Consider the following 26,040-nt stretch of genomic DNA (forward strand, 5'->3'; position numbering starts at 1 on the left):
GTAAGTTGTGACTTCAAAGCAACCTATGGGATTTAGGAACGTACCTTCTATTAACCTGCCTTACAGTTTGGGACTTAAGAAAATCAACCTATTTGGCTTATCCAAGATCAGGTTAAAAAGTGACTTGAACACTGAACAGTGTCTGTGGATGTTTACTGGGGGAAGAAGATTATGATTATAGAGAGCTTTTAGTCTAACAGTCAAAGGTTTAATAAGATTCAGCTCCAGGAAGTTGAAAGTAGATAAATATAAACTAGAAATGAGGCAGTTTTAACTGATTTTCATCAGATAACTATGACCCATAACAGCTATTCTTATATACAGTTTTGCTATATTTTTATTTCTATGCAATTGCTCTCACCAGCTATCACTGATTTATCTGAAAAAGAAATAAGATGTTATTAAGTATGATTTTGTTTGGCTGATCTTTAGAATTGGACAATCCAAGTTTATACATTTCATATTTTTAAATCATACATCCTATGGCAGTCATAAGCAGTGTCACAGGGTCACGCAGGTGCCCTGTGCCTAGGAAGGATTAAGGGCAGCTGCCAATCACCTAGGGAGCCCAGGTGGCGGTTGCTGGGGCAACTGAGGTGGTCACATGACCAGGAGGGGGCAGGGCCGGGCCTTTATAAACAGCCCCAGCCAGAGCCTAATTAGCAGTTCCCTTCTGGTAGTCTGATGTGTGGGAGCTCTGCAGTAGAGCTGAGCAGAGCCGATGGTTGCAGTTTGACCACCCAAGCAGCTACAACATGGTAAGGGTGGAAAGAACCCTGATGGGGAGGCTATTGATAGGGAGGCAAGTGCGCTTAACCCTATGTTTGAGCAAGGAAGCTTGTTACTGAGTTACAGCCGGTGTGCTTATGGTTCTGTTAAGTTTGTTGTGTAAATACCGGAGGACTGGGTGAGGCTGTAGGGGTGTGAGGAGGCCTCACGGGAACTCCCCAGGAGATTGGGAGTTCCTAGTGCCCTGTGTGGGTGCGGCACTTGTGCCAGGCACGGCACAGTTGTACGGCGCCAAGGCATTGCAGCAGATGGGGGAATTGACCCCATCCCTGGATGGGTGGGAGTTGTGAGACCCGAGCAGGGGAGAGGACCCTGGCAAAGGGGCAGAGGGCCAGGCACGGCTTAGGCCACCTGAGCCCCACTGATGGCGCACCAGTGAAAAGCCTGTGGGTGGCTCGTGTCCTTCCCTGAGGGGAAGGCCCACATGAGTGGAAGCCTCAGGTGGGTGCTAATAGGGTGCCAGGGAAGGCACAGTTGTTTCGGGGCCAGGCACAGCTTAGGCCACCTGAGCCCCACTAAAGGAGCACCAGTGAGAAGCCTGAGGGAGGCTCATGTCTGGCCACAAGAGAGAGGGGGCCACACGAGCAGAAGCCCCGGGTGGGTGTTGCTAGGGAGACGAGCCCGGAGAGGGCGAGTCTGTGGTTATAGAGAGCCCAGCAAAGGCAAGGTAAAGCCACACCAGCGGGCGTATATTCGAAGGAAGCCCCAGGAGGGCACGGATAGAAAGAAGCCCCAGGAGGGGGCACACATAGTTTAATAGACACCCCAAGAGGGGTGCGGAGGGGGAAGAGTCCGAGAGGGGCTCCATGGTGGTGTGGACCCCGAGGAATCCAGACAGGCCAGGTAAGGCTTAGGCTGCCTGAGCCTAATCAGACCCTGGCCCCAGGAGGGGGCACTCATATTTGTGACAGACACCCTGAGAGGGGTGCGGACCGGACAGAGTCCCAGAGGGGCTCCACTGTGCTGGGAACCCTGAGGGGCCAGAGAGGCCAGGTAAGGCTCCGGCCGCCTGAGCCTGACTAGACACTGATAGTTGACAGGAACCCAGAGGGGCCAGGTAAGGCTTTGGCCGCCTGAGCCTAATTGGACATAAATTGAAGACAGAACCCAGAAGGGCCAGGCAAGGCTTAGGCAGCCTAGCCCAGTGGGGAAGAACACCATTGGTAAGCCCGATAGGGCTAATAAACAGAGAAGCGCCGGTGGCGTGACAAGCCCAGGGGCGCTAGGCAAGACGCAGAAAGGAACAGGACCTGATAACGTCTGGAAGAGCTGCGAGGCTTGGGGCGTGCTAAAGGGGAGGTTGGAGGCACGCGTGGCCCATAAGGCTGAGGGTGCACCGGGTCACTCCAATAGAACGGGGAACAGTATTAGCATACACCCTGTACAAGGGGATCGAAGGCAGCCTCCCATATACAAAAGTACATTTCATCAAAGACGTGGCAGGCGAGAATAGAGGGTGCTGGATTGCTTACTTGACACGGTAGGGGGCGCTAGCGGGATCATAGCCGCTCCTAGGCCCCACTCCATGACAAGCAGGCAGATTTAGAGATGAAACGGAGAAAAACTGAAAGCATAGTATTACCATACAAAAATTGAAATTTTACAGCTGTTACCACGTCTGGCTTCCAGCCTCTACATAAGGAAAATTATGAACTCTATTTTCTCCAAAATATTTTCTTGACAGCAAGTTTGACAGGAAACAGAGAGGATCAGTTCAGGACAGAATAATGCTACAGAAAACATGCAACACTTCACAGAGAAGATGGCTGATCATGGTCTTCCCTTCACTGACCTTCCAAATACTAGTGACTACCAGTCTCAAGTTTCTTAGAACAATGAATTTTCAGCCTCCCTTCCCCCGCCTTAGGATGCAAGCAAACCTCAGCTCCCTCTGTGCCGACCCTTGATGCAATTCTTCCTCCTTTATATTACACACATGCTGGCATTCATAAGCATTCTCATATCCAAGAAACAGTCAGTCCAAACTGTACCTATTCTCAGGACTGGGAACTGATGCTTGATTCAGGCTTGTAAATGCTGAGCATTACCAAGCCAAAGGTCATTTGTGCAAATGGGCCTTGGAGTACACTGTCTCCCCTTGCAAAGGGGATGTAAGTGAACATAGACATTTTAGGCTTTCCATCTACATGGGAGAAATTTAGTGTAACATACACAATGACAAATGATAAATAGGCAGGGCTGGGTAATACCTTAGGGACTAAGATTCCACCCTATCTTACCTGACTTCAGGCTAATATGGCTAACCACCTCAATGACAAATGGGTGCAAGTCTCAAGGGGCATGTCTACATATGTCTCCAGCTGTGCAGTTGTTACTGCTCAGTCATTTAGTACCTGCTAAAGGACTGCACAGTAACCTCTATTTTTGTGCAGTCCTGGAACCATATGGATAATTTCTGACCCTACTGAGCAGTACAGTCAGAAACGATCCATCTGGTGCTGGGACTGCATAGTAACAGAGGTTACTGCGCAGTCATTTAGTACTTGCTTTAGTGACGTAGCTTGTTGCTACAGCGATGTAGCATCAGCAGGCATGAATTGTGACACCAACGCTACTGCATAGTAACACTGGTGTCACGGTTTGCATGCTAAGGTTTACGTTTTCAAAACATGTAAGGTTTCCCCTAGGAGTCTGGCAAAACTCAAAGAAGTATGAACATTTTTGGGAAAATTGTTTAATTCATTTGATTTTTCTCACGAATAGAGGTTTCAGCTAAGTATGCTTTTTCTACTATATAACAAAAACCAAAGCTTGCTGAGAAATCTGTGGCAGCCTCTTTAGTGGATGACTGTATGGTAAGATCCAGTAATGATATACCGGTAGTTCACTAACGTTTTTCCAATTGTGGCATCCATGCAGATTCATATTTTCCCATTTTTGCAAAAGCTGAGCTATACCAGCCACCTTCAGTGGCTTCTATGACATAAAGGAGGCTAGTCAAGGAGCAAGCTGTTATTTAGTTCCATTTGCCTTTCCTTATTGTATATCAAAGGGGGAAATTTCCACATGAATGATCACTTTGGGATTAATGGACAGCATCACAAAACATCATTTTAAAGATGACAAATGGGGCAAATGAAATAGGTGAAGCTCCATCTATGTCCATATTCTTGGCGCACTAACTCCACAGATTGCACAATCTCCATCACCAAGGGCCTGAAATCCAAAATTCACTATCTATATCAAAAGTTTCCCAGATCTTCAGATGGTAGGAAATATAACCCTGGTTGGATGGAAAAATACAAGATTGCAAAATCCCCCACAGTAATCCTTTAATGAAGGTTTTAAACTAACATGAACCCACTAAATAATGTCACATTTAATGAGTACTTAAATAATATAATTAATAATGCAGTAATTGGACCTATTTACAACAAGAAAATCTATTTAACACTGTCATCATTTCCGGCAATACAAGTTACTGAATGGTGTCTTATTCATAATTGTTATTATTTTTTAAACTTAAATAAGCCAGAAATAATGAGCAAGAAAAACTCTTCCGGGAGCTGCATCCCAACTATTTAATTTCTTTTCTTTTAAAATATTGCTGTCTACATTTAATTCTATCAGGCAGTGATATAAAATTACTGTTTTGCTTGTGGTATCTTGGAGCCTTCTGCCACTTTTCGGCCAACACAGGCAGGATTCAAAACTGCATGCAATTTCACAGCAATTATCACCTTGAGGGCACAATCTACAATGAGTGTCAGTACCACATAAGCATTCACTTTCAAAGCTGACTTAGTGGACAGTAAGCGCACACATTGTCCATACAATGCAGATTAATTTTAACAATTTGATTAAACTGAACTCAATAACATGCATCCAATTGTATGGGTATCCATTTGTCCAGTGTCATATGGCTTGTTAATACAGCCCTTGTTCATAGTATTCTGGTGCTCAAAGCTAGAATTAATTGAAAATCAGAGTTTCTATTCCACAGGTTATTCCAAAAATCTACAAACATTTTGTTCCATTGTGTAACACAGAGGAAATTTACAAGATTTCCTGCAAATGGGACAACCAAATATTTCTGTTTTGAAATATCCAAAAAAACTTAAACACTTTCAAAATGAAATTGAGCCAGAAAGACTATACTACAAGACCCTTGGCTCTCAGAGTAGTAGTTCTCAGGGGTCCTAGCACAAATTCCTAGTCTCTGTATCGAGTTTCAAGGAAGAAAACTTGGAATGGCTGGGAGCCCTTGATTTTCAGTTCTTCTAGGTTTCCTGTTATGAAGCTGGAAGTCCAGACTCTGACACCCCTAACTAGAACCGGACTCCTAGGCTAGGGACAGACATTACACATAAACCTGCTTAAGTGATCAGAAACTGGTTTAGACCTGTAACAGAACAGACATTCAGTGCACATAAACCAGTTTGAAAATGGCTGAAAATGGTTTGAAATAAACCTGGTTGAATGTAGTATCAGACTTAACTGATTGGGGTCAAACCGGTTTATGCAATGTCTGTCCCAGACCCCTTCCTGGTTTAAGTTAAATCAGAGTCACCCAGCATCCCAGATGCTTTGCAGCCCTGAGTGGGGTTCTTTGCTCCACAGCTGAGCTGGCCTCACTCCTCTGCTCCCTAGCTGTAGCTCCAGCAGAGACTGCAGGTACAGCAGAATCTGCCTGGCTTCCATTGCTCCACCCCCACCCCCCACACCACTTCCTGTTCCAGCAGGGATTCCTCTCCTCCCTTCTCCCACAGCATGGACTGTAGCCAGTATGTGGTATGCTAGCTAATGCTGAGAGACACCTGTGTAAGGCAGATAGGACCAAGGCAGACAGGACAGTGTCAACTTAGAGCTATTTGGAGCTACTCAACCCATCAGCTGGTAACATCCCTCCGTTCCTTCCTTGGAAAAATTTGTTTAAGAAGAACTTGAACTAATGAGAGAGGCTTTTTTTTTTTTTTGATGGGGTGCTAAATGCTGTGTTACTCCCTGTGTAACTCCCTGCTATGTAACTAAATGCTGTGCAACTCCCTGCTGTCTCTGTCACTGGTCCCTCTGTCTGTCACAGGGCGTGGGGACCCCTCCCCAATCAGAGTGTCCTGCCAGGACCTGGCCACACCCCCCTCAGCTCAGCACTATGGAAGGGAAGGGAGGGCTGCTCTAGCCCCCACCCCATGGCTTCTAGCCTGAGCCACTGCAGGCATGTGCCCGAATTTCTTCAGTTTAGAGAAGATGTCTGTGTGGTTACAAACCACTTCAGCCTAGCCAGGTTAGACTAACCTGCAAAGATTGAATCAATTCAGGCTCAGGGTTTTTGAATGTCTGTCCCTAGCCCTAGGGCTTCCAGAGTTCTAGCATGGCTCAGTCCCTGAATCTTGGAGTGCTGAATGAGACTAAAGCACCTCTTAACCCACTCAGACCCATGATGCAATTTAGCTAAATGACCTTAACATTGACCCTAAATGAAACAGATTGAAGTTAGATTAGTTTTGTTACTCATACTACTGCAGAATCATACAGATGTAACAGGTTCACTTAGACAACTTATACCAATATCTTTTGATACCAGCACAATTGTTATGCCCATCTATAATACCACTGGGGAGTGAACATTGTGAAACTACTTGAGAGCTGTGGAGGTGGCAATATTAGTCTCTATGTAGGTCACTGACTGGGCTAACAGGAAATCAGATAGATTTTCTGAGAAGATTGTCGAAACCTATACTTTCCCACAAAAATATTTCATATTTGATGAACTAGCTCTTTCCTGCTAAAACCAGGCTATCCCAAAGACACCTGCATTACATTCAAGAAACATGCTTTGGCCTCCCAAGTGACTATAATCTTATGGTTCTCTCTCCCTTTGATTACTCTATTTTTCCAGCTGTGGCTAAATACTGTTTCCAACCCCTGGAAAGTTCTTAGTTTGAAATATTTAGATTTTTCTTAATAAAAATTGCAAATACTTAGAACTTTCAATGGGGTGAAAACTCTGATTTTCAAACAGCATTAAGAAGAAAAAAATTCAGCTGAATTGAAAACAAAGCTAATAATTATTATTGATCCAAGAATGTCCATTTAAGCCACACAAAACATATCACCACACTCGAAAACAGCAACTATCAGATGCTTATTTAAATAATAAAATCCTTCTTATGTATAATTAAAAAATCTTATTCTCTGCTCAATTAAATTAACAGATTCCTAGATTGTTAGTGGCCGGAAGGGACCTTGCAGATCATCGGATCCATCCCCCGCCCCCTGCTTCAGGCATGAAGACAACTGGGGTTACGTGACCCCAACAAGATGACTGTCCAGTCTTCTCTTGAAAACCTCCAGGGTAGGTGACTGCACCACCTCTGGAGGGAGTTTATTCCACAGTCTGGACACCTTGACTGTGAAGGAGTTTTTCCTGTTATTAAGCCTGAAGCAACCTTTCAGGTGTTTGTGTGCATTGGTCCTGGTCTTCCCCAGAGGTGCCCTAGTGAACAGTTTTTCACCAATGTCCTGATGCACTCCTCTGACATAGTGGTAAGCCACTATCAAGTCCCCTTTCAACCTTCTCTTCTTTTGGGCTAAAGTGGCCCAGGTCCCTCAGCCTTTCCTCATATGGCTTGCTTTGCAAGTTCCTGATAGCATAGGTGGCTCTTTTTTGGACCCTCTCAAGTTTTTCCACATCTTTAATAAAGTGCAGCACCCAGAACTAGATGCAGTAGTCCAACTGCAGTCTCACCAGTGCTGAGTACAGTGGGAGTACCACTTCCTTAGTTGTACATGAGATGCATTGGTTGATGTATGCCAGTGTGTTACTTGCCCTGCTGACCACCACCTTGCACTGAAGACTCATATTCATGTGATGGTCAATCGTTAACCCTAGGTCCCTTTCGGCCGTGGTGCAAGTCAAGCTGTCACCACCGAGCCTGTATGTACATTGAGGGTTGGTTGCCCCCAGATGGAGCATCTTACACTTGGAAGTGTTAAACTTCATCTGGTTCCAGTCTGTCCAACTCTTGAGCCTATCCAGGTCTGCCTGTATCTGGAACCAATCTTCTGACATGACCACACCACCCCATAGCTTGGTGTCATCTTGGCCAGCGAGCTTTTCACTCCCCCATCCAAATCATTGATAAAGATGTTGAAAAGCACCAGTCCAAGCACAGACCCCTGAGGGACATCACTGGCCACTTCATGCCAAGATGACACAGATCCATTCATGAAAACTCTCTGGGTCCTATCCTGTAGCCAGTGTTCCACCCACTGAACCATCAAACAGCTGAGCCCACAACCTTCCAGTTTTCCCACCGGGATATCATGGGGTACTAGAACAAAAGCCTTTTGGAAGTCTAGGTATATAACATCTACCTTATCTCCTGTGTCCAGGTGGTGACAGACCTGGTCATAGAAGGACATGAGATTGGTAAGACAAGACCTACCCGCAACAAAGCCATAATGGCTGCCATTCAGAACCTTACCTTTTGCCAACGTATTGCACATAGATTCTTTAATGAGCTTTTCCAGGATTTTCCCTGGGATAGGAGGTTAGGCTGATTGGCCTATAGTTGCCTGGGTCCTCCCTCTTTACTTCTTGAAGATGGGCACAATGTTGGCCCTCTTCCAATCCTCAGGGGTTTCCCCTGTGCACCACAAATTCTGAAAGAGCTTTGCCAGGGGTTCCACAATGACCTCAGCCAGCTCCGTCAGCACTCTCAGATGGAGTCCGTCCAGTCCTGCTGACTTATAAATGTCTAGCTTTTCTAATTGGTATTGCACCCACTCAGCATCCACAGTGGGGAGGCTGTCAGTCCCAGCATGTCCCCTATGAGCCCTATCTGACTTGCCTTTCCCCCTCGTCCAGTGAAATATCAAAGCAAAGGGGGCATTCAGGAGTTCAGTTTTTTCCTGAATGTCAGTTACCAGCTGTCCCGAGGTGTTAAGCAGGGATCCCACACTTTCGTTTTCCTCCTACTGCCTACATACCTAAAGAAGGAGGTCGTTGACTCCTGTGGCTAACCTAAACTCAGTCACCACCTTGGCTTTCCTGATCATTTCCCTACAAATGCTGGCCACTGTTGTATAGCCCTCCTTGAGAACCATCCCTAGCTTCCACTGAGCGTGCACCTCTTTTTCCTTTTTTTAAGAGGACTGCAATATCCCGACTAAGCCAGGAGGGCTTACCAGCCTTTCTGCTACCATCCCTCTTTGCAGGAACGCTTTGCTTTTATGCTTCAAAGATCGTAACCTTGAGCAACGACCACTCTTCATGCACCCCATTCGCTTTCCCTTCCTGGTCCCACATCACCTCCCCTACTACTGCTCTGAGTCTGTTGAAGTCATCATTTTTTTAAGTCTAGGACTTCAATCCTGCTGGTTGATTTGTTGACTTTGCCACGGACAGTGAACCTGATAATTTCAGGGTTGCTGTTGCTTAGGTTACCCTCAATGTTCAAGGCACACACCAGATCATCTCCCTTGGCCAAGACCAAGTCTAGAACAGCTTCACCTCTGGCTGGCCCTTGCACTTCCTAGGTCAGGAAGAGGTCCTTGATCACAGTCAGGAAACTGAGTGAAGGATCTGAACTGGCCAAGTGTTCCTCCCAATCTATGTCCAGGTAGTTGAAGTCACCCATGACAACCAAGTCCCTTGCACATGTGGCCTCTGTCAGTTCTCAACAGAACTCCAGATCCAGCTCCTCTCCTTGGCCTGTACTAAATACCTACAGTTAGGTTTCTCTCACCTCGTCCCTCCCTGTAGATTGACCCAGAGAGTTTCAAGCTGCTTATCTTTGGAGCCAATGTCAGCCTCCTGAGAGGTGTACTGCTCTCTCATATAGGGAACTACCCTTCTGCCGCCTTTCCCTACTCTGTCCCTTCTGTGCAGGATGTAGCCCTTTACAGCTACACTCCAATCATGTGAGGAGTCCCACCAGGTCTCTATGATCCCTATCAGGTCATATTGGCCACTAGAGAGCAGGAGGGCTAGCTCCTCCTGCTTGATCCCCATGCTCCTGGCATTGGTGTACAAGCAGCTGAGGCCCCCAACTGACACCCTCAATTTCCTGAGACGGTCTCAAGAATCACTAAATAAAACATTCATCAGCTAAAATCATTAAATAAAAATAATGATTTTAAAAATAAAAATAAAATCATTAAATAAAACAAAAAATAGTTATGAAATAGCCTGAGTTTTGTTTCCTTACACAAGAAAAGTTACCACCTATTGTTGCTAAGTTGCATGGCTTCATTGGAAGTCTTTCATTTTACACAATGTTCAGCTACATTTTACAGCAGCATCATGATGTACTGTTTGCACTGATATTAAATTCAGTTGGACAACTTTTTGACAAAGTGCTTACATAAACCCACCAAAGCAAAACAAATAGTTCTCACCTAAGCACTAAAACACTAAATTTTAGGCAAACTTCACCTACCTGGATCCTAGTGGGAAAGTCCTAGGCCATTAGCTGGAATGCAGTGCAATTTATATACCATTACTGTATATCAATATTTCTGAATAGCTTAATTTTCCAAATTATTTATTCTGCTCTATTAGTATTTAATAGAAATACCCAGGGAGCATCACAAGGCTAGAGTTGGGAAGTTTACAGAGGATAATTTTATATGTGCAGAAATTCATTTTTGGTTACCCCATACTTATGAGGGAGGATATTACAGATTTAGCTTCAAAATGCATATAAAATTGCATGAAAATAAATGTTATTCTAGACGCATACATAAGTCTTGAAAACTTGTATCATGAGCAGAAGTTAGTATACCATGCTAAAAGCAAGATACAGTTGGAATGAGATAAACTAACAGGTATTGGGGTTAAAAGAATCTTTTCTGCTGGAACAATGCTAAACAAGAGGATATAGAAAAACCTAAAAGAATGTGTCAGAAAATGTTATTAACTGCTCACTGTTTTAAACAAGTACAATGAAGTTTTTCAAAAATAAGTAAGTTTTGCAGTCTCTCAGCTCTTACTGACGTAGAATATGAATTGAAACGAGGCCCCTACAGACTTCAACAGTGTGTATTGGATGCAACTTGGCAGCAGTAGAAAGCTGAAGCAGGGTGTAAATCAAATATAACTGACCCGACAGCAAGGCTGAATTGCTTCCTTTTTTCTAGTTTCTCACAAACTGTTTGGATTCTGCTTCCCCTCAAACTTAGCACAGTAGCCAATTCTGACGGAAGCTTCCATTCTCTGACATACTTGTATTTATCAGAAGTCAGTTGTGCTATTATTCTTGGTGCTATTAATAACTCCAACACAATGTTTAAAGCACACTGTGTTATGTTAACAAAAGGACAACTTTCCTGTACCATGATGCACCACGTTTGCTTCAGTTCTTTTCTATTTAAATTATAACGAATTGTCAAAAACATAACAGGATCACAAAAGTTAGACAGAAATGACCTAGTGCAATATCATACGTATCCTCATCTAAACATAGGATATAGAGAACTGCCAGTGGGGAGTTTATCTTACACTACACTACAGAACTGTCAACCTAGGCTACAATCTACTTAGTTCAGGCCAATGAAATTAGCAGGGTAAGTCAGTCTTCAGACCTATACCTTCAGGTAACGGTGAGACTGGTTGCCCTAAGGAGTGGATACTAAGATTCAGGTATTTTGTGCGGCACCAGCAGTTGTACCCTCTTGGTCAACACTGAGACTTGTTTCACCAAGCCCCTCCTCAAGCCCTTCAATTTGTTTTCTGCCTCCAGACTTTGGCTCCTAGTCCTTGGCTTATTAACTGACTGGCCCTGGTCTTATAATCAGAATATTTGAACAACAGCCTAATATTAGGCTGGCTCAAGGATTTTTCCAAGCCATATCAAGTTTTTTAATGTTTTTATTTATTTTTTTGGTGAGCCCAGTCATGGCAGCAGTGCAGCATAGCCCAGCAATACAGGCCCTGAGACAGAGTGCGCGTCCTGTCTCCAGCTATGCTGCAGCGTTCCAGTGCTTTTAACTGACTCCATGTGGAATGCAACTATAATATTCCCATTTCTATCAGGGTCTGCACGATGAGATAAAAGTACAAGATGGCTCAGGTTGATTCCCTCATTCAGCTGAATGCATTTGTGGAGTTCTATATAAATTTTAATAAGAAGCTATGGGAGCACTGCTAAGAAGGGGAGAGGACCAACAAGCCACTTTCCCTGAACAGGGAATGATAATTACAAGGCCTGCAGGATTGTTTGAAGGAGAGTCTTAGAGATTTATCCAACCATCCATCTCCTCAGCTTGGGCCCAGTATTTTTGTACCAAAGAAAAAAGGGACATGACAACCTTATGTAAATTGCAAGCCCTTAAATAAGGTCACTATTTAGACCAGGTTTCCTTTTATCATTGATCACTGAGTGTGGCTAACTCTCCTCCTGTAAAAGTTGGGCAATATTTTATATGCAGATATTGTATAGGTGCGTCTCAGGCAGTCTGCAGCCCCCTAGCAGCCCACCTCAAGCTGTTTCCCTCTCTGGCACTCTAACAACCTTCCCACACCTTGATGTTAACTGTAAGAAACTTGGGAGTGGCCCTCAGATAGCCACATGAATATGCTAGGTGCCCTTGCCTAACCCCCACAGAGTCCCTGGGCTATGCAGACCCCCACTGCACTCTCCACTTTCTAGAAAGTCCTCCACAATTCCCCATCCCAACTCACCCAGCCCCAGGTCTGCCCCAGGCATAACTGACAGTATTTTCCCCTTTTGGAGAGCTCTCAGAAGCCTCACAATGCCCCTACAGCATCCCATGTCTAGTAAAATAAGCCCACAGTCTTGCAAAAAGACCATCCGTCAAGACTGCCTTCCCCCTTCCCATACGCTCAAAGCCATTCAGCTCTGCTGGACTCACTCTCACTGCACCACCAATCACTGTGGTCCTCTCAGGAGCTCCTTCCCTCTCTATAGCTGGGACCAGACAGCCAGCTCAGCCACAAAAACCTGGCTTATATGTGTATCTGTGTCCATGAAGGCAGTTTTCCTGAACCACTTCGCAGGAGAACTGCTCTTCTGGTGTGGTTCAGTACCTAGTGAGGTGCAGCAGCTTTAATTCCAGGTTATAGAAATAGGATTCTCCTCCCTTGCTTGTTCTGAGGGCCTTATGGCTAACGGCGTGCAAAACTCGGGGGCATCCGAATCTGGGCCTGCAAGTAGGATGCCCGCCAAAGGGTTTGGAAACATCTGAAGCCCCAGGTGCAGGCGGAGGATGTTTGCCAGTAGTAGGGCCACTTACGGTTCTGGACACTTGAATTTGGAATTGGTTTTGGCTAATTTGGTCTCAGATACAAATTATATATATATAAGCCGTTAGCCATAAGCCGTAAGCCATATATATACATATATCTCAAAAAAAAAAAAAAGATGACAACTAAGCTCAGTCCATTCTGGTCAATATGCAAAATAGTTTTGCCCTTAAAATCTTCAGTAATGTGGCAGGAGCTCCTGAGATAGGTGTAATTCTCAGAGCACCTCTGAGAATCTGATTCAACTTCCCATTCATTTCAATAAGATGTACTGAATGCAGAGTAATGCGAGTTAAACCTGAGGTAAGTTCTTAACATTTCTAAAGGCTGCTCTGACACTATGGTGCCATTGCTGGGATCAGATCCCATCATGCCATAAAATGAATATCCACCAGGGGCCAGACTGATTATATTGGCCTTCAGAACTGGTTTACAAAAGTCACCAGCAAGCCAAACAGCCTATAAACCCCCACTCATGATAATCTAAAAACAGAAATAAAACATCTTCATTCCTCATGAAAAGAGCCAGATTAATAGTGATATATGGTTTATTGAAGAAATGTAACTGCTGATTAAAAAAACCCTGCAACAAAAAGAACTTCAACTTCAGAATTAAATTAAATGGAGTTTGATACAAAACACCCATATTATTGCAAACCAAGGTCCCCAAAAGTACATTTGTAGAGATTTTCAGTAAGGCAACATGGTTTTTAGTACCAAAGTTTTAGGCCTAATGCCTAACATTTATTTTGCTTCCTTCCTTACACAGGCTCTACATACAACAATATATTTTGGCAATTTGGGCTTGATTCACCTTCTCAGGCATGAGGGATAAATCTTACTGACACAGGAGGAGTAGTTCCACTGCTGCAGTAGTACTCACACTTAAAGGAGGACAGGAATCAAATGATGTTGATTGAAACATGAGTTGTTCCATCTCTCACTGCCTTTGCAAAAATTGATCTGCAAACAGAACGCTGAGGGACTTTGAATTAAAAAGTAGTAGTAGACTTACTTTGGAAAGGTAACATGAACTGGATTATTTTAAGGGGAATATTCTCTTTAAAAAGGGAAAACCAGACAGAATGTGGTCAGTTTTGCTTTTTTTCCACCCCACTCCCCACCTCATATCTTCTGCCATCACTGCCTACTTTTGTATACCAGGCCTGCCTCTGTATACTTGTACATTTCCAGTGGAAAATTTTTGTTTACTTGAAAACAGCAAAATATCAATTCTTTTCTTCTCTTTTACTTGGTTTGGAACAGAAGACCTAGGGGAACAAATGTTTACCTAAGTGGTGGGTACGTTCAAGTAATGTAATGCATGAGCAACGTTTCCATTACTCACAGATCTAGTAAAGCTGCTGTCTAATGCAGCAGAATACTGAACCAAAGCAGGACTTTAAAAGAGGAGAAACATCCATGGACACGTCTGCTGGGAGGAAAAAGAGTTGAGGCTCAGTTCAACATGACTAGAAAAAGAAAAACAAAGCAGTAGTCTTTTAGTACTGATAAACACAACGGTGCTAGCAGCACTGCATTAGAAACAAACAGTAACATGACATAAATTTGAAAACAGGCAGAATTGGAAGATACTAAAGAGAGTTGTACAGCTTTAATGGAAGAGTTTGAACTTTTCTACTCCAGTCCTTGAAAAATTTTAGAATCAATGTGTTGGATCAATGAGTTATAGACAATAGAAGAAACTCAGCAGGCACAAAAAGACAGGGTCCCATCACTGGAAAAACAATACAATAATTAGAGGAAAAAATAGACAAGGGTGAGAAAGGGGGGAACAAGAAAAATATTCAAATGACCAGGCAGCCCTGATGAACTTTGTGTAACTTTTAATAAGCTTCCAGTTTTACTACCAATTCAAACAAAAATTTGCAATCTCAAACTAGAAGAAATTACCCATGCATCTACAGATTGGAAGAGACTATAACTCATGTGGCTCAGTTGCTACATTTAAAACAAGAACCATTGCACAGACCAGCAAGAACATAATGATTTCCCAATATTTTTCTGCTGCTTTAAACAGGAAAAATCATACAGGCTGGAACCAGTGGAAAAACTCCTCGAGAATCAGTTGCCCATGTAGCAACAGCTACTTCACTAAAATCTTTTCTAGAAAATAATATAAAATCTTACACCAGAGAAAGCCCTGAAGCATGTTCAGGAACTACCTAGACAATTAGCATAAGGATAAACTCTTGTTTATTTTGCAGGATTTATGTTTCTTGGTCCAAATGCGAATAAGGGAAAATATTAAAATGGAAATATAGAAAAGAAAATAATTAGATGGGTCCAGTTCAAATAAGTCAATGGACAGATTCCTATGGACGTAATTCAATAGGTTTGGAATGAGAGCTTGTGGTCTGAGCTATACGGCATATCTTACACTCCTATGACTTACATTTTTTATTGACATGAAATATTTTTAGCATCGTACAAGTGAGAGCAGGGCAACCCTCCAGTCTACTACTCTAATAATGCTGTCAATCCCAGGCACAGATTATGAAAAGAGTCAGCAAGTAACTTTTAGAACAGGCATTAGGCATGGAGCTGAGTTTGTTAAGGACTACAACAGAGCTCCTCCTGATACTGCACTACGTACATTATAGTCTACTGGGTGCGTGAGTAACATGGCTTGTAATGTCACACATACCCAAATAGAGAAAGTCAAAAACGAGATTGCTTGAACTACAGGTTGCCACATCAAAAATCCAGTTGCAAAAGTCTAATTTTACTCGGGGGTACAATGACTACATTTATTCAAATGGATTGTGACCAATAACCTGAGAATGGGCAACTCCCTAACACACTGACTGCACAGCCGGACTGCTGCTCTTAAATAGGATGTTTTCCTCATATTAGCATAAGAATTCCATTTTTGTGGGGGAGGGTCAAGGTGGGAGAGAAAAATTCAACTTACAGTCAGAGATGACTAATGCCACATTTTTAATTTTATCACCAGCACTTGGTTTTCTACACAATGCTGTCTGCCAGCAAGACAACTATTCCACAAAGCTTTGCAAATCTCCTAGTCAGAAAGGATCAGCACTATTAAAAACTATGTTCAGCAATGTAGCCTAGCAAACCATTTATTCTGACCCTGCATGCATACCCGTTAATCCATCTGTCTGTCTCTATTTGAACTTTAAGAGCAAACTGGGTCAGTTAGAAAATGCCAACTCATGATGAGAAGATTATTTAAAGCACATTACATTGTAATTACCAGATAAAAGACCATCTTTTACCTTTACAATACTATTTATTTTATTCAATGAAAACTACTTTGCTTAGAGAGAGGTTTACAATAATTGAAAATCAGCAGGAGCACCATTTACAAAGCAGAATTGATAACAGGTTTATCTGCTTGCATTCCTGGTCAAGATTACCTAGTACTAAGTCCTTGCACTTTTTTTCATCCATATTTCAAATTAAACAAATGGGTTGAATTAAGCATACAAATGAAATATTTAGCAAATTAATGAAGCAAAACTGCAAAATCAAGAATCCATGGATCGAATCCCACCCCCATTCCCAACATAACATTGTTCCAATGATAAACAAATCCTACATTATCATGTTCATTTTTCGAAAGAAATAGCTTTTTCCTTGAATATAGGTTGATAATTTCAGACAAAGACCATGAACTGCCATTACTATTGAAAAATCCCATGAGGGAATCAAATAACCATGGGAAGTATTCAAAGGGTTAAATGCACTAAAAATGCTAAACTAAAGAAAAAATAACTTGGCATTTTTAACTCATACCAAAAAATACTGAAAATGTAAATCAAGACTGTTGGGGGCCCCATTATATGCTGACCCTGCTTATGAGTCAAGTGCCATTTTTATGGTTCATTTGGAGGAACCAAATGTAGACTTATAATCAAAGCCATACAATATATACACACCCAGTGTTTTCTTGTTTAAAAAACTATAACCCACTATTTAAAAAGTTAGGATTTTAATTTTAATTATAACTTGAGACCATATCACAAAAAATACCATTGTGACACTTAAATATCTGTGGCATTCTGTGGGTTATTAAAAACATCTTGAAAATAACTTCTGAAATACAGTCACCATTTAAAAAAAAAGGCTGTATCTTTTCTCCTAGAGAAAAGGAGCTATTTGTTTACAAGGATTTGAAGGGTGAGATCTGTTCCATTGCCAGAATGATTGTGCAACTCAGCATTTCTGGCATAACAAAATGGTTTCTGAACTATATGCTTTGAAGCTTTGTATTGGCACTCCCCATTGTGAAAGACCAGAAAAATGTGAATGATCCATTTTTTAGGCAGCTGCATTGGTTTGCAGAACATTGTTCTTTGGTTTCCAGCCTCTAAAGGTAAATGATCTGATGATGAAAATCTTAAATCTGAAAATGCTTAACTGATCTTTCTTTACAAACAGCTTTGTATATCTGGAACTGTGCTAAAAAGACTGCAGTCAAGTTTTAATAACTCTGAGAACTTTGGAAAGTATCAACCAAGGTCTCTTACATTGCACTATACCACCACCTCCATCATCATCTATATCTTACAAACTTCAGAGCCTAAAATGAGCATCATGAAAGCCTGCAAAAAATATCTTTGGTGACGAGAAATAATAAACACAAGAAGAGAAACGCACAAAAGGCCATGGTTCTCAGTCATACTGGGCAATTCCAAATATACCACCCATTCCTCTTCAAACCAAGCTAAGTAGTGTCATGGAAAAATCTTAAGTTATGGGTGCTGACAACACAGAAGAGTCAAAAGCTAGCATGCACACTTTAGTCCTTGAGTGGAAAATTCCAAGGCTCACCCAGCATGTGCCCCCTGGGTGACCTGAAGGCCTGTTAATCAAGCATGACCTACTTTTCCACCATGCACATGCTCAGTCAGATACAAAGCCTAGTCAGATGCATGCTCAGTTCTCTGACTGCCTGACATAATCAGACCAGAAAATTCTGTGAGGGGAGCGTTCTAATTGGCCACTAAATTCTTATAAAAGGTTGGTGAGTCCCTCCCTCGGGGGGAGACCCGCTGAACTGAGGACAGAGTCTGGTTCTCAGGGACTGTCCCTCAGTTAGGCTCTGCGGCCTATCGGTCTCCTCCAATAGCGATTTTCCGATTCGTTCTTATTGATTTTCTAGCTTTCGATTTAACTGGCACCGGCTACGACTACAACTCTGATACTGATTAATGGACTCTCAAACCGAACTTACCTTGATTCCACGGCTTCCGACCTTGGCTTTTATCCTCGACCATCCCTCCGTCCCATCGTTCTGGCATCGACCTTGGCACCGTTTTCCATCGACTTCGGCATCGTTCACAACCCGCTTTCGTCCACATTGGACTTTCGTTTCATTACAGTTCTGTTGTTTGTCCCGTTTATGAGCCGTTGACTAGCCCTGGGACTATTAGGTTGAGCAGCCGCCCCTAGCCCTTCGGGGTTAGAAAGCAAGGGCTCACCTAAGAACCCCGTGGGCCAACAGACCCCTTCGTTGTTATACTGTAACTGAAGAACATCCGTGCCTACGCCATCAAAGCGTAAGTTGAATAAACCATTTTGGTTGGAACCGTAAGCTTGTTTGCCACTCAGACTCAACCGTCGCTAATCCCACCTGTTCGTATACCCTCGGCCCACCGTGCCCGGTTCTCCGTAACCACAAGTAGATTAGCTGCCATATGAATACAGACATACTTATGTGGCCACAGATTTACTTGCTCAGCCATCCATGATCAGAAACTATTGATCATTGGGACCAAACTCTGCCTTTAGGTACATCCCTTTAGTACCAATTAAGTCGAGAAGGCTGCATGATGCATCAAAGCAAACTCTGGGTACAGATTTTGAAAAGTCTAACAAAAAAGCTATCAGCGGTTATGGATGGGCATGCAAGTCCAGTGGAAAAAGCTGGAGAGAGGGGGAGTGTACAAGTGTCATAGTCCTCTGGCTGGAGAGCAGTCACCTCAAAGGTGAGCTTTCTAGCCAGGCAGACTCCTTCACCCATCCAACCTCCTGGCTGACAGACTGTCTTCAGCCTGCCCCTGCCTCCAGTCCTCAGTTTACCTGGAGCTGTGGATGGAGGCAGGAGGTACTGCAGCTGGACCACTTCCAATCCAGGATGGGTCCAGCTGTGGAAGAATCCCTCCTTTTTAGTGCACAGGTCTGGGGGCTGTGAGATAACACAGCAGGACCCATCCTGCAGTGGGATGGGTCCCGATGAAAGGAAATTCAATCCCCATCTCTCTCCCCTCCATGAACAGACCAGTTCTCTGTGCAGAGGATGGGAGACAAATATGTGGTAGCTTGAACCTTACTGAAGAGATGGCTCCAGCCGGGGGGAATTCGCCCAACTGCATTGCACAGATCCAGGTCCTGTCAATGCATGAGGGGCACTGGCGCCAACAGCAGGGTATCCATAGCTCATCCCTGGATGGGATATCCAGGATTCAATGTTTTCCCTCCCTCCTTCTCCCTTGGGTCACATGTGCACCTGAACAAAATTTTAATTACAATAAATCAGAAGGTAGGTTTTTATAAACATGTTACTTCACTGTTTTAGTTGCAAACTGGGCCTCTCTGGGTTTAAGATGGTACTAGCTATATGAAGCATGCAAGTTCCAATTCTGCTTTCAGCTATGCCCCTGATCAAACCCAATGAAATCAGGAGGACAGAAGATATTTTATGTCAGGAAGATATTTTATATGTTGAAGAAAAAGAAGAGAGTTTGGTAGGAGTGGATGTTCACTTCTCTCCACTTAGGCAGTGGGAGAGTTAGGGAAAATCTTCAGTGAGCAGACTGGGAACAGGAAAATTGCTCAGTAAAAGTCACCCAACTTGCACAAAGCAGGATGGAAAGAGATAAGACAGCAAAAAGCAGGACAGAAAGGAGAGAGGAGACAGGCGCTAGTAAATAAGAGAAGAAGGTGATGAACCTGGGTATAGCACTACCAGCAATAACAAGGCAGCAGGGCAGACATCCTGCTTCACATTGGGGCAGTCAAAGAGACAATGTGGAAGTGCTGCTTTCTGTCCCTCTTGATGTTTATGACTGGGGGGGAGTATAATATTAAAGAGCTAGAATGAATCAATTGATAAGCACTCTCAAACCATTATGCATTAAAATGATAAACATACTGTCTTTAACTATGCCAAGACTGTTTGCAGCGAAGATATGGAGGGTAGGACTATGGAGTAATATAAACATATGCTACAGTATTTCTCATATGTCCAAGTTTTGGCAGTCAGTAGGAGACAAATTCAAAATAACAGTCAGGCAGAAGATGCCAACAGCTTATGCACTGATGTCACATGTTTCAACACATGAAAAAGTGAACAATCGAAATAAAGGACAAGTATCATTATTTCTAATGGTAGAAAAAGCAAAAATTCATAAGTATGATAGGGGTAGCAAGCCATCAGGAAAAGAAGGGTGGACTATAAATCACTGTCATCAACAGCAGTCCCTCAATACAAGGATGACTGTCTTCCAGTAAATAGGAAAGTCATTAGTGAATCCACAGGTGACTAAGGATGCCAATCCAAGATCTGCATGTTTGATTGCAGATGTGGCAAATAATTTTGGGATCCTGGGTCACAGCTCTTTCCTTTGCCTTTCTTGTCTATACACCTCCATAGTGAGGTGAGTTTGACTGAAGTGATCAATACACGTGTACATGATGGTGGACAGTTCAGTGCTCGAGTCTCCCAGACATTGAGGTTAATACCACATTTCTTCAGATAGGCCTTCAAGGTGTACTTGATTTTTTTATTTTGCTGGCCTCTAGAGTACTGGCCATCTGTGAGATAGGAACATAGGACCTGTTTTAGGAGCTGGTTGTCAGGCATCCTTATGATGTGTCCTGTGCAATGGAGCTCATGCCATTTAAACTTGGCTTCAATGCTGGTGCTGTTTGCTTGAGCCAGAACACTGGCATTAAATTTTTCTGTCATTCCAATTGATATGGAGGATTTTCCAAAGTTATCACTGATGATAAGGTTCCAAAGCTGTTTCAAAGTTTTCAGGTGTCTCTGCTATGTTGGTGTCCAATGGAATATAATCAGTTGATGATAATGAGATTCCCATCCATGCAATACTGAATACTGACTCCAGATTGAAGTCTGCCAGCAATGAGATGGAAAAGTGTGTTGGTGCAATCACAAATCCTTGTTTGACTCTAGTTCTAACAGCAAAGGGATCTGTTTCCAGGGCATGATAATGGCTATTGCTTAGGACAGTTGCTGATATGTCATTGTGAAGAAATCCGATGACGGGAACAAATTTTGGCATCATCCAAATCTCATCAGGATCTTCCAAAGGTCCTTCATGTTGATTCAATCAAAAGCCTTAATCATGCCTGGTAAAAATATTGGTGTTCCTTACAGCATGCCTCCTGCAGCTGTCTATCAACATAAATATTCTTTGTACCTCTGGGTGGTCTGAAATCACATTTGAACTCAGGTAAACTCTCTTTAGCAAGGAAAGCAAGTCTACTGAGGAGAATATGGGCAAGTTATGAACAGGAGTGCAATATCATGATAATTACTACAATCTGATCTAGCTCCTTTTTTTAATATGGTAATTATTCTAGCATCTCTTAAGTCACTGGGAATCTGTTCATGTTTCCAGATTTTCATAATAATGACATGTAGATGGTGACAGAGCTTTTTTCCCCCCACCTTGCTTAAAAATTTCAGCTGCTGTTCCACCAGGACCACATGCTTTGTTGTTCTTTGTCTGCTTAATGGCTTTCAAGGCCTTTTGATAAGTTAGTGGATCTGCAAGGTAGTTCTTCATGGGGTGTTGTGAAATAGACTTGGTCGTACTGTCTTCTACACTGAAGCCTCAGATCAGGAGCTCTTGAAAGTGCTCCTTCCACTGTGCATTGATGGTGGAGCCATCTTTAAATAATGTTGTTCCATCCTTGGACTTCAGAAGGATGGCTCCTTGTGTGCGTGGCTCATAGTTAGCTTTGGTTGCTCTGAAGAAACTATGTCATGCTTGTTGGCAAAGTTTTGAGTCTCTTTTTTCTTTTTCCTCTTACCATTGTTCTTTTATTCTTGAATTTTTCCCTGCTACGTTTAATGTCGCAACAAATGTCTTGCTTCCATTTGGAACTGATGTCATTATGCCATATCTTGAAGGTTCTCCTTTTTCTGTCAATGAGACCTTGAATTTCTCTATCATTCTCATGTAGGTCATCAGGAAGAATAGGGTAGAAGATAAATAATGTGCTGGATACATGTGTAAGCAATATATTATTACATAATAATATAGATAATACAGTATCTGAAACAGCTGTTTGCATTGTGGGCCAGTTGGCTCAGCCAGTTATAAGTACATACTGGAACCCCTCTGCATGGATTCCCCTTTCTCTCAGAAGCTGGAGCAGAAGTAGCACAGCTGCCTCCACAGCAAAATTCCCATCTGCACTAGAAGTGGAGAGCTCTCTGTAGCAGGAGGGTATGCTATAACAATCTTATCACATTGTCCTTAGATGTCCTTTGCCCCAATTTGTTTCAAGTTTATAATAATTGTTAATTTATATTTGCAAATCTGTATGCTTTCTAGGCCATATGGCTACAGGTTCCAGAAGAAAATAAGTTCCCTCTAGTGGTGAAAAGACAAACATGGCCCTAGAAAAGTTATTTTTTTGGATAATCAACCCAGGTTTCCTCAAATGACACTCAGGGAGTGACTAGAAAGACAGCATCTTACCCTATAGTAATAAATGCTTCTTCAAGGTGAATTATCTGTATTTTCTATTCTTGAGGCACATCCAGATGAGCGTGCATGAGCGTTGCTCCAAGGACAAATAGCAACAGCACAACTATATATGTATCTTCAGGGAACACTCATGCATGCCCACTCTGGCACATGGCAGGTTGCCCCAGATGAGGTAGAGGAGCTTGGGGCCAGCACCAGCCTTATCTGGGCCCCTGGGGGCCTTCTAGGGCTCCAGTGGTGACAAAACATCAGCAGGAAGCCTGGCCAGCAGTTGGAGCATGGCTTTGGCTGGCCAGGCTCTAGTTTCAGGTGGTGCACATTGTCGCCATGTGCTCTGCCCCGCTTTTTTCTAGGATGGGGTTTTTTTGACACCAGGATTTCCCAGTATCAAAAAACCCCCTGGTACTGCAAATTAGCAGTGTGGAGAATGCCAGTATGTGAGGCACCACAGACAGGTCTGCGGCACAATATACCGCACATGCACACTTGTCTGGCTGTACCTTTCATGTGCAGATGTCCAATATGCTCAAGATCAGATTACTATTACCTGGGGACACAAGGAGTGCACGAGAGCCAACATGCCCTTAGTTCTTTTGCCAACATAGAGTCCAGGTGTTATCAGCCTCTGTTGTAGTGAGGATAGAGGATGGATCATGGAATATATAGAGTCAATATATTTCAGAGAACTACAGACACTGCAAGGTAAGTAACAATTTCTTCTTCTAGAGTGCTCATCTATTTATAGTCTACTCTACATGCATGCAGTAACCTGACCTTATAGGAGGTCATGCGCAGTCTAGCCGAGCAGTGATTGTTCAACTGGCTTGCCATGCAAAGCATTTAGTATAGACATCTCCATAAGGAAATCGTGTTTTGTAAATATATAAACTGATCTTGACATAGCTGCATTACATAGCTCCAAATGGGAACATTTCTGAAATGCTGTTGATGCTTGAAGGCTGAGGAATGAGACTTAATAAGCATCTAAACCAGCTGTTTGTGAAAAGCAGCATACAAACCACCAGGCATGAATGCCTGTGCTACCCATTCATAGGGGCTGAAAAATAAACAGTACTTAAGAAGGCTGGCTTTATGGAGACATTTTCGAAGGAAAGTGATGCTATGCATTCAAAGGGAGAATCTAGTGAAAGCGATGAAATATATGTACTTAAACACTTAAAGGTATTTAGCTTCATAATATCCTATGTAGGAAGATCCAGCTCTTAGGTGTACCCTGATTAAATTAATAGAATGTCCTTATCTTTTTTATGACACAGACCAAGTTATGAGGAATAACCATTTGTGCTGAAAAAAAATAAAGCTTCTCCACTGAAGAGGGAACCTTTTCCACTTTACTGGATATATAATTCTTATATAATCCTTCCTAATTTGTATGAGAATATTTACAGAATCTCTTCATCATTAAGTAACCATCCAGTTTTCAACACTGAGAGATGTAATGAAGTCAGGTCTGGATGCAGTTGTGGAGGATCAATAGGTACTCTTTGCTTCATATGGCTTCCTTAGTTGACACAAGGTAGCGGGCTTCACTGACAAGGTATCACAAGACTTCAGAGAGAAACCTGGAAATCAGATTTCAGGTTTCCTTACAGACAGTGATTGACATATCAGAAGTTGGAATTAAAATTCAAACGGGTCTTGACAAACTGGAGCACTGAGCTACAGTATAATAACATTAAATACAACAATGGCATATGTAAGCACTATACATTGGGAACAGAAACCTATGCAGGGATGAGGCAATGGGACTGCACAGAAAGATGTGATGATTATAATAGAACATGAACTGAGTGCATTCATACACATCCATAATGTGATGCTGCTAACAAAAGAAATGCAATTTGATATTACATTTAGAGAAATAAAGTATGGAAGACTTCGGAAGATATAATGCTATTATTATGCTACTTGGCTGCAGGTGGAATACTTTGTCCAGGTTTAGACACTATATTTTAGGAAGGGCATACAGAAATCACAGGGGATCCGGAACAAGCAACAACGATAAAAAAAGGAATTGAACTGTAAATTATGTAAGGATAGGTTGAAAGGACTTGGAACAATTCGTTGGGAATAAAGGAGATGGGGAATGGAAAAGAAGAGGGAGAGTCATGAGAGTTTTCAAACACTTAAAAGGCTGCCATAAATAAAATAGAGAAACATTGTTCTCCCTTGCCACAGAGGGTAGGATACAAGCCAATGATTTTACAGCAAAGCATATTTAGATTACATTTTAAAAGACTGTTTTCCATAGTGGTAAGAACAGTAGGGCAACCTCCTCGTGAAACTGTCAAATCTTCTTCAATAGAGACTTCCAGGAAGAGGCTGCATAGGCACCTCTCTCAGATAATTTCGGAATAAAGAAGAATCCTTGAAGTCCCTTTCAACCAATGAATCTTCTCTCATGAGAAGTAAGCTGTCCCTGTTGGATTGGCATAGCCAGCTTTTCTGACACTGAGGTATGTGGAATACTAACGCTTGTACACAAGGTTTGATTCTGGGAGGCAATGATGTCTCAGAGAAGCTAAGAGTAAGAAAATTCTATGAACCTGTGGCAAAGTGCTCATTTCCAAACAGCCAGGTTTCTGTTTCAGAGTCAAAGTCCTTCCTTTTCCTGCTACCACTAGACCTTCTTTGTGAGAGACGATGTAGACCTGCAATTTTGCTGTGACATGATATGGAAAACACTTGTAGTCCAAAACTATGCAAACAACTTGAATATATTAAAGAGGACTTACAGTGAGGCCTCACCTACCCAAAAACTGAATAAAGAATAACTAACAGGTTAGATGATGGTGTCTAAAGGTGGGACCAAGGAAAGAGCTCTTCTGAGAAGAGATAGACCTGCAGAGAGATACCTGAATTAAGGCTACTCTCTGATCCAAGCATGGATTTGGTTTTAGTCTATGTATGATGTGGTGTAGTAAATGAATAATTACCGATGGAGTTTATTTCCTACATATGGGGACTTTTTACCACCTTGAACTTTACCTTACCTGAATCTGATGAAGGGTGTGTGACCCCAAAAGCTTGCAGAAAAATGTGTTTTTTGCAATTTTTCAGTTGGTCTAATAAAAGGTATCATCTCTGAACCAAGAGTTCTACATTTTTGCATTTCTTTTGGTCTCAGACCAACACAGCTACCAAATACATCCCTAATTAGTGGCAGGTCGTTCTTGCTTATAGTTTTAAAAGGAGTTAGGAGTTAGATGGACTACTATTAAATTATCTGGAAAGAGGGTGAGTGTTTAATTCTTTGCTTGGGTATATATT

General features: G+C 42.5%; 1 protein-coding gene and 1 long non-coding RNA gene across 2 annotated transcripts in view; one reads left to right on the forward strand and one right to left on the reverse strand.

Annotated features, from left to right (window-relative positions):
• The window catches only part of LOC109297244, a 29,857-nt gene extending 15,110 nt beyond the window's left edge, over positions 1-14,747 (forward strand). The window contains exon 2 of the long non-coding RNA XR_002097257.1: positions 13,788-14,747. This is a non-coding gene — a long non-coding RNA (uncharacterized LOC109297244). The remainder of the gene's footprint in view (positions 1-13,787) is intronic.
• ADGRV1 (adhesion G protein-coupled receptor V1) overlaps positions 1-26,040 on the reverse strand; it is a 576,350-nt gene that overhangs the window by 264,641 nt on the left and 285,669 nt on the right. The gene's annotated exons all lie outside the window — the stretch shown is intronic.

Source organism: Gavialis gangeticus, unplaced genomic scaffold (genome assembly GCF_001723915.1).
Source record: "Gavialis gangeticus isolate Ggan-Ray unplaced genomic scaffold, GavGan_comp1, whole genome shotgun sequence".
NCBI lineage: Eukaryota > Metazoa > Chordata > Crocodylia > Gavialidae > Gavialis > Gavialis gangeticus.